Raw genomic sequence first — 14,082 nt, 5'->3', positions numbered from 1 at the left:
CTGTCAATAGCATCAAAACCAATACCAAAACAATTAGTTCAAGCAATAGGAAAATTATAAAATTTCATTTCTTTTCATATTTAACTAATAAAGACTTGTAACATATATAGAGGTAAAACCAAAGGGATATAAGCTCAGCACAATGGAGAAAAGCTCCTTCCAGTCTACCACTGAACCTCTCTCCAACCAGTTCCTCACTATCCTGGCTTTCCACTGCAACAGCTTATGCAAAAAATACTGTACTGCTTTTCCTTCCCCCTTTTAGTCTTTGCCTGAACTTATCCTTCCATCAGACACTATTAATAAAAACGTACCAAGGAAAATCTTGTTTCTACCGTATCTTCCATATTTAACATAACTCAGCCGAACACTTAATCTGAACTAGGGTATAAAGTCATACTGCACCACCATGAAACAAATTCTTACAAATTGCTTGATTAAAACAAACAACAAACTGTCTATCATGCAGACAGGACAAACTCTTCAAAGTCAAGTTTGCTGATACTATGCATCTAATTCCTAATTTCTCTTATCCCAGTGGTTTGATTTAACATTCAAAAGTGCAGATTATCATCTTACTCCCACTGAGTTTAGCAGCAGCCCTCAGAGTGTTAAAGTTAGTTTTGCTAACTCTGCTTTTCAATTAAAAACCAAACAATACCTACTATTTCCCCTCCACAGAAGGGAGATCCATTGGTGGCTTTAATTGTCTTGAAATAATTAGTCAAAGCTCCTTTTTCCAGAGATTCTACATTTCAGGAAACTCAACATTTTAGCTTTATGAAAACATGTCATGCAGAAATTATTTCATAGACATAACCAATCCTCCTACTTCAGATATGTGAATTCCTTTCTTCTTACTGCTCCTGTTCTCTATCCTTCACTACTGAAATTGGACCCTGTAGCTGTGATTGGGAAAGGTCTCCAAAGCATCAAGGGAGCAGCAAACTGCTCCTCCACATGTCTCCTCACACAGTACACCTGCTACCAAGTCCAGGCTTTTACTGAGCCTACTGCTGTCTCCCATTTCTTTCAGGTGGAAAGCAGCCTGACTGTGACGCAGTGATGTGTCTGAAGCTTCCCAGCAAAGCTGGTTCCCTGCAAGTCCCTCCTGTTGGAGAAGTAATGGGACTGACACTCATAAGGCAGCTTGAAGAGCAGTTGGGGATGTTTGGATTCAGGTCAAGGTGAGAAGAGCAAGTGGGAGATGGAAAGGGAAGCTGAACTGGTGCCACAAAGCAAGGGTGTTTATTATCTTATGAAAGTGGGATATTCACAGCCAGCCTTTGTAACAGCACTGAGGTTCACTCAAACTGTCTCTCCTTCTGAAATTTACAACCCACAAATCATGAAAAGGCCAAGGACCTCATTGTCCTGGCTGACTGTGCTACCCCAAATGAGGAGGCACATCATGAATGAGGCACAAAGTCGGGGGGAAAGCCAGGGCTCACATCATGTCACTTGCTACAATGACACAGATTACGGGTGAAGTGCCACAGATAGAAATAAAAGTATTTTTTAAACCCTGGAGGTGGAGGGGAGGACTTTCCAAGCCCTCTCTGAAGTTCATTGCACCACTTTGCTAACTTCATAAATAACACAAATTTGTTTTCCAGGTGCTTTCCCAGCACACAGATGCAATTTTTAGTTCAATCTTTTAAGGCTGGGACTTTTTCCTTCCTAAACTGCGGTAGGGATGGCTCCATGCTAAATACAAAGAGGACCCAAACGAAACAGGTCGGTAGGTTCTTTTCTTTGACTACTAACACAAAGCTCCCATATAAAGATGATCAGTGCAGCTCCTCCCTTTGCAAACCATCATCCTCTCTGTGTGGAGATCTTCAGTAATGATACAGTTTATTACTGCTTAGCTCCATCTTTAAAGCCCACCTGCCATTTGGTTGCAGGGGCTGCTCTGGTGGCATCACTGTGCCAAGTTACAGCTTTGTGACCAGCAAGAGAAGTACATTTGCACACCCCCTGGTTCCTGTCCACCTGCTCACAGCCAGCTCTGCATTTTCTGTCTGGGCACTGGTGCTGTGGCGGAACTCAGTGTTTCCCAAAGACAGGGACACCTGCTTCCCCTGACCTGGAGAGAAGTCCCTTCTATGGTCCCTCCACATAGTGACAGCACAGGGTGTGTTATGTATTGCATGACACAACACAAGAAAGCAGCATCTACGTGAGCAAGGAAATACAGTGAGCAGCAGAGACTGTGTTAAAAGATATGACTACCTAAATACGAGAAAAAATGTTTCAATTATATGTCTAACACTGGGCATTTAAATCAGATGCAAGCAAAACAAAAGCAAAGAAAAAAAAAAATCAAACAAGGCAAAATGACCATGCAAAAAACTTTTACTCTCAGGTCTGCATTATGCAATTTTTGCAGATATGGAGAGCTTAGACTGTTCAGCACAGCACACAGAATAACTATGCACTTGATAAAATATAAAAGGCATCAATAAAACTTCATTACTGGTACTTAAACACTAACAGGAGATCGAGGAACTGAAAGTTTAGGTATAAAGTGGCACACAGGAATGAACTGTTAATTTTATCTCTGTCATGGGCAGAAGATGTCACACAGCAGTTCTCCCATCTTCCTCTAAAACTTGTACAGACCTAGACCAATTATTGTCAGAGTAACAAGTTGTCTCAAATTTGAAGTCCATAAAGATCCACTACATCTTCTGTGAAACTGACACGATAATTAATGTCTGAGTGTATTGGGGGGGGGGGGGGGGGTTGGATTTTGGTGGTTTTTTTTTAAAAGAAGCATATCTTGGTTTGAGGATGGACAGCTCCAGTCTCAGCTTCCAGCTCCTGGCTCTTGTTATATGGTTCCTAACTACCAAAAAAACCTCTGGTAGAGGATAGCTTTTCCTCCAGTGAAGTGTATATAAAGTAGATAACAGCCCAGTATCATGCTGCCTTTTACCTTTCTCTTACTGGTTTAAATTCCCAGCCCTCCCAGAGCCCCTCACTCAGAGGATTCATGAAGAGTCCTACTTTTCAGTAAAAATGATCGGATACTAGCTCCCTCTTTCTCCACCAGGAAAGATGGCCTGTTCCAGAGTCTTGTTTCCATTTAATAGATAACATGTCATTTGGAGAAGAATCTGGGCCAATGTCCTAGGCCACCATGAGCTATGGGAGACATGGTCTGGGGAAGGGATAAAAGAGAGAAACAAAACATGGCAGTGCAGAGAGCAGGAGAGGCAGAGCAAATCTAGGACAGCCTTGTTTTTAGCACAAGCAGCCAGGCAGTCTGAATGCTGCATGCCCCAAACACAGGGCCGGTAACTGCTCTGGGGTGTAATGAGGGTCACACACTTTCATCTCATCTGATGTCTAGGCAGCACCTTTGCACACAACATTATATCAGACCAGCACATTACAGGAAAAAAAGTTGGTTTGACAAATCACTACTTTACAGAGGAAAAATACAACCATTCTGAAAAGTTTCCCAAACAGCTCTTATCTAAGCATGGATAGTAAAAGCTAGCTGATAAAAAAAGTTTGATGTTACTTTTTTTTTTTTAACCAAGCCTGCCTACAAAATGCCTTTTTAGATATTAGCACACAGTTCACACTTGCCAAAGCACAAATATTCTACTATTTTTGAGAGCAGAAAATAAATTTAAAAAAAATCCTAAAATTAATTTGCTGCCAAAATAATGCTGATTCTAGGGCTGTCTCAGAGGCATGGTTGATCAGCTGATGGAGGATATGAAATGTAGTTTTCCAGTTATAACCTTTTCCACTATATCTCAAATTCACCTTCTGACACTTCCTTCTTTTTCATGCCCATTGTGGAATACGCAGGCCATTAACCAAGACACACTTGAATTTTGCTGCTTCCCAGCTTGTAATTTTCTGCGGGATGGATATCCAAAACCTCCTCCACATTAGAAGCCTATTATCATTTTTGGATGTGACTTAGCACCACTGGACTTTGGTTCCTCACAGAGCAAGTCAGAGAGGCAGTGATCATTTAAAGGTGGTCACACAGGCCAAACTCAATTTGCAAAAGCAGGGAAGATAATTAAGTCACATTAATTTTTACTGGTGTACGTTAATTTATGGAGATTTTAAATCATCAATCTGAAAAAGAAGGGATAAAGGGATAAAAAATTAAAGTACAAGCTCTTCTGTACATAAATCAAGGTACAGAACTGGAAGTCATGGTTACTGAGCTGTGTTTTCACTAGTGCCCCATGCAGGGTCACTTACTGCAAGATACTCTCTGCATCCCATTTCTGAGCACTATCCATAAATTGTTTCTCCCAGTACCTCTCCTTAGATTAGAGATCCCTCAGAGCAGGAATCACCTCGATGTGTTTATACAGCACAGAGTACAACAGTGCCCTGCCCTCTCAAGACAACAGCAGAACAAACAGTGGTAAAAACCCCAAGGAGGTGCCCAGCAGCTCCTCCGCAGAGCATCGACACAAAGGAAAAGATCCCCAGGACTGCTCACAAAAGCGTAATTTCCAGCACAAAGTTCTCCTTAAGGGCAGGAAATATCTGGGGTTTAGAAGCCTTGGTCCCTCTGAACCTTGCCAACCCAGCTGCAGCAGGTTCACAGCTGCTCCAGTGTGTAACAGGACGCTTGGCCAGCTGCAATACAGGGCTGTCCTGGGGACACCCTGGCTGTGACTCCTGAGGGTGTTTCCTGCCCAGATGTGGAACAGGGCCCACCACAGTGCAAAGACACTTTGGCAGTGGGAGGTATTGGTTTTTCTCCCACAGAAGTGAACACTTCATACCTATTCCTGGTGAATCTATGTCCTTCCAGTCCCAAAAATGAGAAGAGTCTGAATCAACTGGTCCTCACCTGAGGACTTTGAAATGCCTAAGCAAGAAAAGAATCCTGAAGTGGTAGTAGATGCAGGGTGGAGGGATTTTTTTCTAAGCTCAGGGAGTGTAAATCCACTTCTTTGACCTCTCTTGGCTCCATCTCATGTGCCACTATGAACTTGCCCTCTACCTTCACTGCCTTTTTATTTTTTTTAACAAATCTCACAAGAGCACTAAGCTGATAGAAAGGATTTTTATTAAATCTGGCAACTCATAGTAGTGTCACAGAGTGAAAAATACCAATCAACTGAGCATGGAAGTGAGGAAAGAAGTGTGAGTTGGAGGCAATTACAAAACATTAATTTGACAGTAAAGGCACAACTTTTGAAGGAAAAGAACAATATAAGGCAGACAAACAGAAAAAGCAGAAAGAATGTAGCATGAGCTTACCAAAGAGACATCATACAAGACTTAGCTGGTACCTTCCTCTAAAAAGGTAACTCATTTTCTAGATAAAGGGCACAGAAGAATGGAGACCATTCAAACTTCAAATAAAGCATTGGTTATAATATCACAGGGGAAATACTCAAAATTGAGAAAATGGGGATTATCAGAGGGATTGAAAGCAGTTATGAAACCAAGAGGTAGCAGTTATGAAACTAAGAGGTAACAGATTGCACTGGGGAAGGGTGAACCAGTCTGCAAGGTAAAAATTGGCCAGGGGAATAATTTTCTTTATTATTCAAATTAATAGCCTCTGCATGACTTCTGGAGCATACCAATGCGATTTGCTGATGATAGGATGTTGGAATGAACTGCCATCCTATGGCTAAGCTGGCACATTTTGCAGCCAAAATTAGCTGGGTAAAGGCCTGGGGGACAAAGCTGAGCAGACTTCTGGGCAGTAATTTGGGATCACTGATGAAAACACCTTTGATGATTTCACTGTGTGAAATGATGGCAGAAAAAGCCTCGGGAGCACAGGCAGATCATAAAATGGTTTCAAATCACCTGTCTGAAGGTGCTGTTAGAAAGTCAAACCTGCCAGTGTGACAGTGAATGATGGACAGGACTTCCACGGGATGGGCATAGTTTGGGAAGCAGAAGGGAGATCGGGTGCCACTGCAATCTCCTGTGGCCAAGACACAAAATCCTATGGACTAGGGCTACTTGAATAAGGCCAGTGGCCAGCCCAATTTAGGACAAGAAACTAAAATAACTTGCCATGTTTTGCACTGCAAAACAAAAGCTGAGAGGACACAGAGCTTCTCCTCCTTTCTCAGAAAAATCCGAAGGGGACAATTTAAACCAGTGTTAACATAAGCACGGCTAGATCTGTCTCCACTGTGAATAAATTTAATCTGAAAGCATGATAGTTACTAACAGGAGAGGTAGCAGACCCTTGCAGTAGGCGTAAATGGGGAGGGAATATATGCAGTTTGGGAAAGCAAGAAATAGATCTTCCTTTCCCTACTGCAGCACCTCATTTTCTTTAAACTATTGGAACCATCAGCACTGCTTCAGATTACTGAAATACAGTGGAATTGTGACATGATATTCTCCAAACATTTTTAAACACAGAAATTATTACCAGTTGAAAACTACTGCCTTTCAAGACAAAGAAACTTGGATGTTTAAGCCAAGAAACAGAAGTATCAGCATGAAGACACTCCCTCATTCTACTCTATCTATCTTGATACAATTAAGGTTGAGGCAACCTGCACTAGGAATGGATCACACAATCATTCAAAGATAAGGAACACACTGCTAAGGGGGGGGAAGACACACAAAACCATCACTCCATTGCTGCTCTGTCAGTTCTGAGCCACCTGGGAGCTATGCAAAATGCCATCCAAGAGCAAACATGAGAACAAGACTGACAGCTGTACCAAGAACTGGAAAACTCAATATGGTATTATTCTTAAAGATTATTTTTCTTGAGGTATTATTCTTAATCTGTTCCCTTTCTAACCTTGTTTTGTTTCATAAGCTATAAAGGACCATTTGTTTTTTCCAGAAGATAAAGACACTGCTCACCTACCTGTCTATTGGTTTGCTAACACTCCCGCTCTGCTGTAGACACCAGCCTATAGCGCAATGTTTTCTTTCAAACATACTTTAACTCGTACACATCTAGTGGACTTTCAAGCAAATCCTTTCAGCTTTCAGAAATCCTTTCATCTGACTGTGCAAAGAGCTTTTACCAGAAACATACTATTATTTTTCAGCTCTATTAGCTGGTTTAACAAAAGATGCTGCTTTTGCTGCCAGCACCCTCTGACCATCAGAAAGCATAGCCAACAAGGCTTCCAGGCTGCAAAAGCAATCTCTTGGCATAAGCAAATTGAAAAACTCCTAAGGTCATCCTGCCAAAGATGAAGATTATGATTGGACTTTCCTCACTTCTCAATAAAATGCACAACTACTCATTGGAGAAGTTTTGAAATTCTAATCACCATTTTTACAATACTTTGGGTAAGCTTTCAAGGCAAAAATTGCTTCTTTCCATTACAGAGCACAGTAACTGCTCTAGCGCTCTGTCTGCCTAAACAGCGTGAGAAAAGAGACAACTCTTAAATAAAAAAATTAAAATAATTTATTGAAAACAGAAAAGTTGAAAAATTACAGAAATTAGGAAAATATAAAAATTTGGAATCCTATGGCTCAATAGATGGTATGCCCCAGGAGCACAGGGATTTGAGACCTTCTGGCTGAGACAACACTGGACCTCAGGTAGAGAAAAAGGACTTGCAGTGCCGGGCTGGCTTTTGGCTGGTCCAAAAGTTACTAAAGGCTCCTTAATAGGAGTAAGGCTTTTAATGCCCAGGACTGATGTCCACCACAGCTAGCCTGCAGGCGACACAGGCGGCGCACGCTCACCTCGCTCTCCCTCTTTCTGAACTTTTTGAAGCCTGTCTCGTTGTTTTATAGTGCCTTTGCTCCGCCCCAGTCCGCCCATAGCCCGCCCCTTCGGTTTAAAGTGATAGGTGCTTTCCCTTTGACAGATCATCTCTGTCCACCAATAGCTCGTCGTTGTCAGAGGGGTGGTATCAGTTAGAGATAAGGGTGCTAAAATATCTTCATTAAAATTCAGGTTGCCGTGGAGCTTGCCTACAGGGTAATGGCTATGGGGCTAAAAATAGCTACTGGCTGTTAGAACTGGGGTTTTTGGAGTTAGCCTTGGAACCAAAGTGCAAGTAAAAACACCTAAAAAAAGTATTAAAATACATCCAACACGTCTTAAAACACTTGTAAAAGTATACAGTAAACACAGGAAAGATAACTCTTATGGTGTACAGGTGGTTTGAAGTTTGAAAAGGCAGCATAAGTTGGGGATTTTTAACTGGGGAATTTTTAACTGGGAAGGGTGCAACTCTCTTAATAAACTACTTTGAACAATTGAAAACACTGATAATGGAACTTGATTTCTGTACCTGGGCTGATGGGTTAATTTTAACATTCAATTTAAAAATATTTAACTCAGAATTAATTAATTAAAACACTTAATATGCAAAGACCAAGCACAATTAGGGATTTCATGTATGACAAACAGAATTTAAAATAAACCAATAATGAGACACACAGCTAACAACAAAACTTAAATCTAGTGTTTTGAACTTGATCTCTTGGGAGAAGTTTGGGTTGCTTTCCAACTTACAGGAATAAAACAGTAATAATCCTCCTAGGATATCTAGCACAGCAGAAACTTTGAATGCCAGTACTCATTTCCTGCTTCATCACAGAGGAGTTGCTTCATTTCTTGTTATTTATGAAATTTCCCCTAGACATTTTGTGAGTTTCCTCATGACCAAGTCTTCAGAGGAGCTGTGAAAATGTTCCAACTCAACCAACCTCCTTCATGAAAAATGGACTTTGAAAATAAGTAAATAAATGAATCCATTGCTATCCAAGAAAATGTCACTTTTGACAGCATGCTCAGATTTCTGTTTATTAATGAAAAAACACTTCTAAATAAATTCTGGGGATTCTATGTCTTTAAAAACATACTGTCAACAACAGAAATTTGGGGGTTGTTTCCCTTTTATACACTTCTACCTGGACAGAGCCAAGGAGTACCAAGACGAGAAGGGGCAGCACAGACTTTCTCACATTTGTGTTTTCAAGCTTAGAGGAGGAAAATGAATTATCAGTAAATTGCAATGTTCTGAAATTTCCACCATTAAAAACTATGAATGCGCAGAATTAAATAATCCCACTTATTACACTGTCCATTTCCCAAGCATTCAAGAGGCACGTTAAAAGGTAAGCAGCAAAACAAAAAATACCTAGGAGTGCCTATATGCTTCAATAATAGCACAGAGAAAAGAGGAGAGGGGCACCAACTCTAAAATACAAGGACACAGAAGACAGCATAGGATGTCTGGAGAGAGGGAAAGCTCCAGTCTTTCCATTTCTCCTTCCATTTCTTCATACACACTCATATGCATTTAAATAAGATTCATCTAAGAGAGCAGCGGTAGATGTGGATGTTAAGCTACAACACAGTCCCCATTTCCTGGCTTAGCTTGAAATACTGTGACCCAGCATGAAGGTTCATATATGTACTACACTGCTGCATACAGGGCAGCGGTACCTAGGGGTGCTAAGTCCTGGGGATGGCTAGAGAAATCTGCTTTTCTCCATGGCCCAGGTTAGGATTTTGTGACACATCATTTCCAAGCATGCTGTTTCTCAAGGTTAAAACTGCTCAGTCGCTCACTGGTTAAACCCAGGATCAATGCTAAGAGGGATTTACTTCCTGCCTCAGTGCATACATCTGCAGTGGTCAAAGAACATACTGGAAAATCTGCCTCTCTGAGCAGAGCTTTTCTTCTTTCCATTAAAGAAAGGAAATGCATTTATTTCAAGGATATGGTCTAGATATGAACATATATGAACAACAGCTATTAATATCTACAACTTCATGTGAACATAAACAGCAATGCATACAACCAGTAGTATTTTCAGGATGAGTAGAATTAGCAAACTAGAGAATAAACATCTATTTTTGTCTTCCCCCAATATATCAAGTGTCAGTTCAAGTAAATATTTTCCCAGAAAATATCTTTTCTAGAAAATGTAGCCTGATCTACTTAAGTTTACTGTGCAGGTGTATATATATTTAAATTTTGAAAGGCTTTATTGGTTCAGTTGGGGTGCACAGATTGTTTTCAAGCAGCTGGAGATATTGGAAAGCAAAAATAATCAAAGCAAGGCAGATCAGTCAGTGCTCATCACACACAGATTGCCACCTTAAAAATTCACTTATTTGACAGCTGACACGGACTCTTGTCCCCTGCAAAGCTGGACCTAGTGGCAAAGTCTGCTCACAAAGCCCAGACTGCTGCCAATGGAATCCTTCAGGAAACCAGGCTGCAAATCACAGAGCTGACCTGTGCTCTTCAAAAATAATTGGAAAAATCTAGGGAGGGCTCAGTAAGCAGGCAGGCAGAATATTGTGCACCTGACTCTTGGGCTCGGTTTCCAGTGTTGGGATTTAGAAGTGAATGGTTTGCTTTTTGCAAATGTGGTGTTACATTTGCTTACTTCCAACTCTTTGAGAGAGAATTCCTGCTACTCAAAGTGCTTGCTACAGTATGGAAGGCAAACACAAAAAGATGCAGAGGGAAGGTAGTACATCTGACACAGATGCTGTATAAAATTCCTGCTTTCAAAAGAGCTTCACTGCTGTTTCTCAGGAGGAATTGCAGGAAGCTGAGTCCTTTAGGAAATTTGGCTCCTAAAGCTACAGTAATACTAAAAAAAAAAAAAAATAAAAGCATATTTTCTCCTGTGCTTTAATTTTATTACCAACTTCATGGGAAACATATTTTGGCAAATTAGTACTGTTTCTCCTGTCCTCTCGCCCAATATCCTACACTTTCTCTTGACATCTAAAGATCATTGGCACCAGCAGAAATTTTTCCACTGACAGCAGCTTGGGTCTGGATTGGGCTTTCCATTTTCATCTTTCTCTGCTATTTTCTTCCTGGGGAAATACACAGCCTAAAATTTTTGGTTGTCAGGCATATGAGTTATAAACAAGGGAAAGAAGAGGTACCCCCCTACTTTTCTACAAAGAGAAGAATACTTAGATCTTCATCCCCTTGCCTGGAAAAGGTGGTTCATTACCTCTAAAGGGACTCAGTAGATTGATGAGAGAAAGTCAGGCAAAGTGGCTGACCAAAACCTTCCTACGTTTAGTTTAACCAGTATAGTCCTCTGCAGGTGGAAAAGGTCTTCACTGAGACTTTAACCTCTTTCCTGTTCCAAATCACTCTTAAGAGTTAATTTTCTCTGCCAAACGTGCAAATTAAACACACTGAAAAGACTGACTCTGATGGAATGGAAATGCCAGATTTATCTGTGGAGCCCCAAAGACTCTTCCCCAACACATATTTGCAAACTGGCAGTTGCATAAGAGCAGAAGAAGCCCTGAGAAGTGCATGTGTGATAATCACAGCGTAATCACTGCTGATGAAACTTGATGTTCTTCTATAATCACTGCAATTTTAAGTGGATTGAGTGCCATTTAAGTGACAAGAGTGCTATGATGGATGAAATATATGCTCCCAAAGTTACATCAGCTTCTTTGACATTCATGGCATGGAACGCTTAGTGGCATTTAATGTTTGTAAATCTTTAGAAATAAGTTAAATATGTTAATTACCACTGGAAAAATCTCTCAAGCTGAAGTACTCAATGACTATATTGCAGTTGTCCTTCGTGCTATATTCTCTTCTTTTTATCCACTAAGTAAACATGACATATCAGGTCAGTGATTATACTCAGGATTTGCATTTATTTTCATCTGCTAGTTCTTCTAGGTAAGTCAGTGAGCTGGTACCTAGCTTGCACTGGCTGCCTTCCCCTCACCCATATGTTGGGTACCCCAAACTCCTGGCACTGGTGCTGCACTGCATCTGTGCAAGGTGCCATGTGCTCCCACCCTTGTCCTCTCACACACGTGGGCGGAGCACAACAGGCCCACAGAAAAGCTGCAGTGCCAGCACACTCACCAACCAAGGCACAGCACTAGCCCACCACTTCCACTTCCTCTCCCAGGTGCATCAGATCACCTCTGGCTGTCACACGGGACAAGGATCAGGCACCAAGCCCAGAAAAATGGCTACAATACTTTTAAAAAATCCAGTCTTAAAAAACTGGGATCACGAATGGGGGACACACTGAGCGTTATCTGATGGAAGGCTGCAACATCTCATAGCAAAAACGGGTGACAGAACAAGGCTGGTTTACTGATGGCATCTTATTCAAGCATATGGGACACAAGAGGCCTGCTGGACAGAAACCATCTGCTACCCATCCCTCAAGGGCAGTGTTCCCTGTTTCTGCACCCCTCCCCCTCTGCAAACTCTAGACAAAAGATTGTATAACCCAAAATGGCTTCCACCCTAGAAATAAAAATCAAATTTCTTCACATGCAACATTTGAATCCTGCTCTGAATCAGGAACAGAAGTTATCAGACAGGGCAAGCGATCAGGGTATGAAATAACTCAGCAAGATATTCAATTCTTGGCATCTCAGCAACAATTTAAAAAATAATCCAGGTGAGGTTCCTCTAAGAATTGTTGGCAACGAACAAGAGCAACAGTAGGTCAAGGCAATTGACTTTTTACAACTTAAAAAATCCTGTCTGAAAATTACTTGGGATATTATTTAAGCATTTTAAAAACAGGTAAGATATCAAAATGAAGCAGGACGTTTTGTAGATTAAGCCTTTGCAGTCCCCCTCAGTGATTACTTTCCCTCCCCTCATTACTGGCTTCTTTAGAAGGCAAAATTACTTCATTTTACAAAACTGGCACCCCCAGCTCCTTATTTTCAATTAAAGGCAAGAGAGTTAAGGGTGCATATGCATGACTAGTCTGCAAAAAGCGTGGGGTATCTGACTGGCAGGTCAGGCTGCTAATTCAACTCTTCATTTCCTTGAATTTTCAAGAAATTATCTTTAACAATAAGGCCCCAAATAGCCCCAGTCCACTAACAGGGTGAGGAAAATCAGGATGGAAAACCGAAATCCATTTTAAGCAGCACATTGGGCTCTCACCAGAAACACAGCTTGTCAAAGTCAGCCCTTAGCACTGTCACACAAAGTGACCTGAAACTCATGAAATGAGCTAATAGTAAGTTAATGCACTGACTATTTACTCCATTCTCATAACTGTCATCAGTTGTTATTTGCAAATTCCAAGCTGTAATTCACATTTATACAACTTGAGCTTAAAGCCCCATTTGCCAGGAGCCTTATTAAATTTAGGCAGACTCCAGCAGGCAGAAAAGCCCAGCTACCTGGCCTTAACTGGGAAAGAGGCCTGTGAAACAGGAAAGGGACTAAAAAGCATTCTGGTTTGGCAACAAAAAGCACATGCTTCACCTTGAACACTAGCCTATTCCTAATTTTAAGCACATGCTCAAGTGCTATGCCAAATAAAAGCCTAAAATCCCATCCTGCGAACTCTTACATATTACATTACAGCAGATTCATTGGCAGTGAGAAGAATTTGGTAAATTCAACGTGAACTATTCACGAGGATGTTTTCACCATTGGGCCCTATATAATTCCAGACCAATGAGAGATTTGTAATGCTGATATTGCTTCAGAATATTTCCCTTGTAGGCTGAGCCTGCTTCCATCACATACGGACTACATTTTATGAGAAAAATACTGGCAAACTTTGATATGAAGAAAAATCCTCTGGGCTATATCATTCCCTGTAATAAAATAAACTCAGATAGAAGAAAAATGGAAACCTGAAACAAGTAATGTAACTGAGCTGCATCATAGGAGCTATTTACAGGCTTGAAATAATCAGACCAATGTGCAAGTCAAAAAAAATTTGCAGTTAAAGGGACAGATTTCTAAACCAGGTCAAAACAGAAGTCAGAGAAGGGTTCCTAAATGAGCTCAGTCCCCATCTTGAAGCTTCTGTATCTTAATACTGGGTCCTTACAGTTCCTGGTGTTCATCATGGTGACTGATTGATGCTGAGCACCTCTGAAGACCCAAAGAGGTCTGAAATGGCAGTCTACTAATATTTTCTCTCTGTCCTTTGGGCACAGTATCACCCTGCACGAAAGGCAGAGAGGCAGTCATAATTTGCTTGTGTTGGAGCTAATAGGAAAGAATAAAGTTCCTCTTGAAGGCTGTCACCACTAATGTGACCCTGTCTCATTTGTGCCTCTAACCCAAATCTATGGACTATTCTATCTGACCTTTCTAAGCCTGAAGCAGCAACTTCATTTGCTCCATCCAGCAA

Source organism: Corvus hawaiiensis, chromosome 5, assembly GCF_020740725.1.
Source record: "Corvus hawaiiensis isolate bCorHaw1 chromosome 5, bCorHaw1.pri.cur, whole genome shotgun sequence".
Lineage (NCBI taxonomy): Eukaryota > Metazoa > Chordata > Aves > Passeriformes > Corvidae > Corvus > Corvus hawaiiensis.
This window is presented reverse-complemented; position numbering follows the sequence as displayed.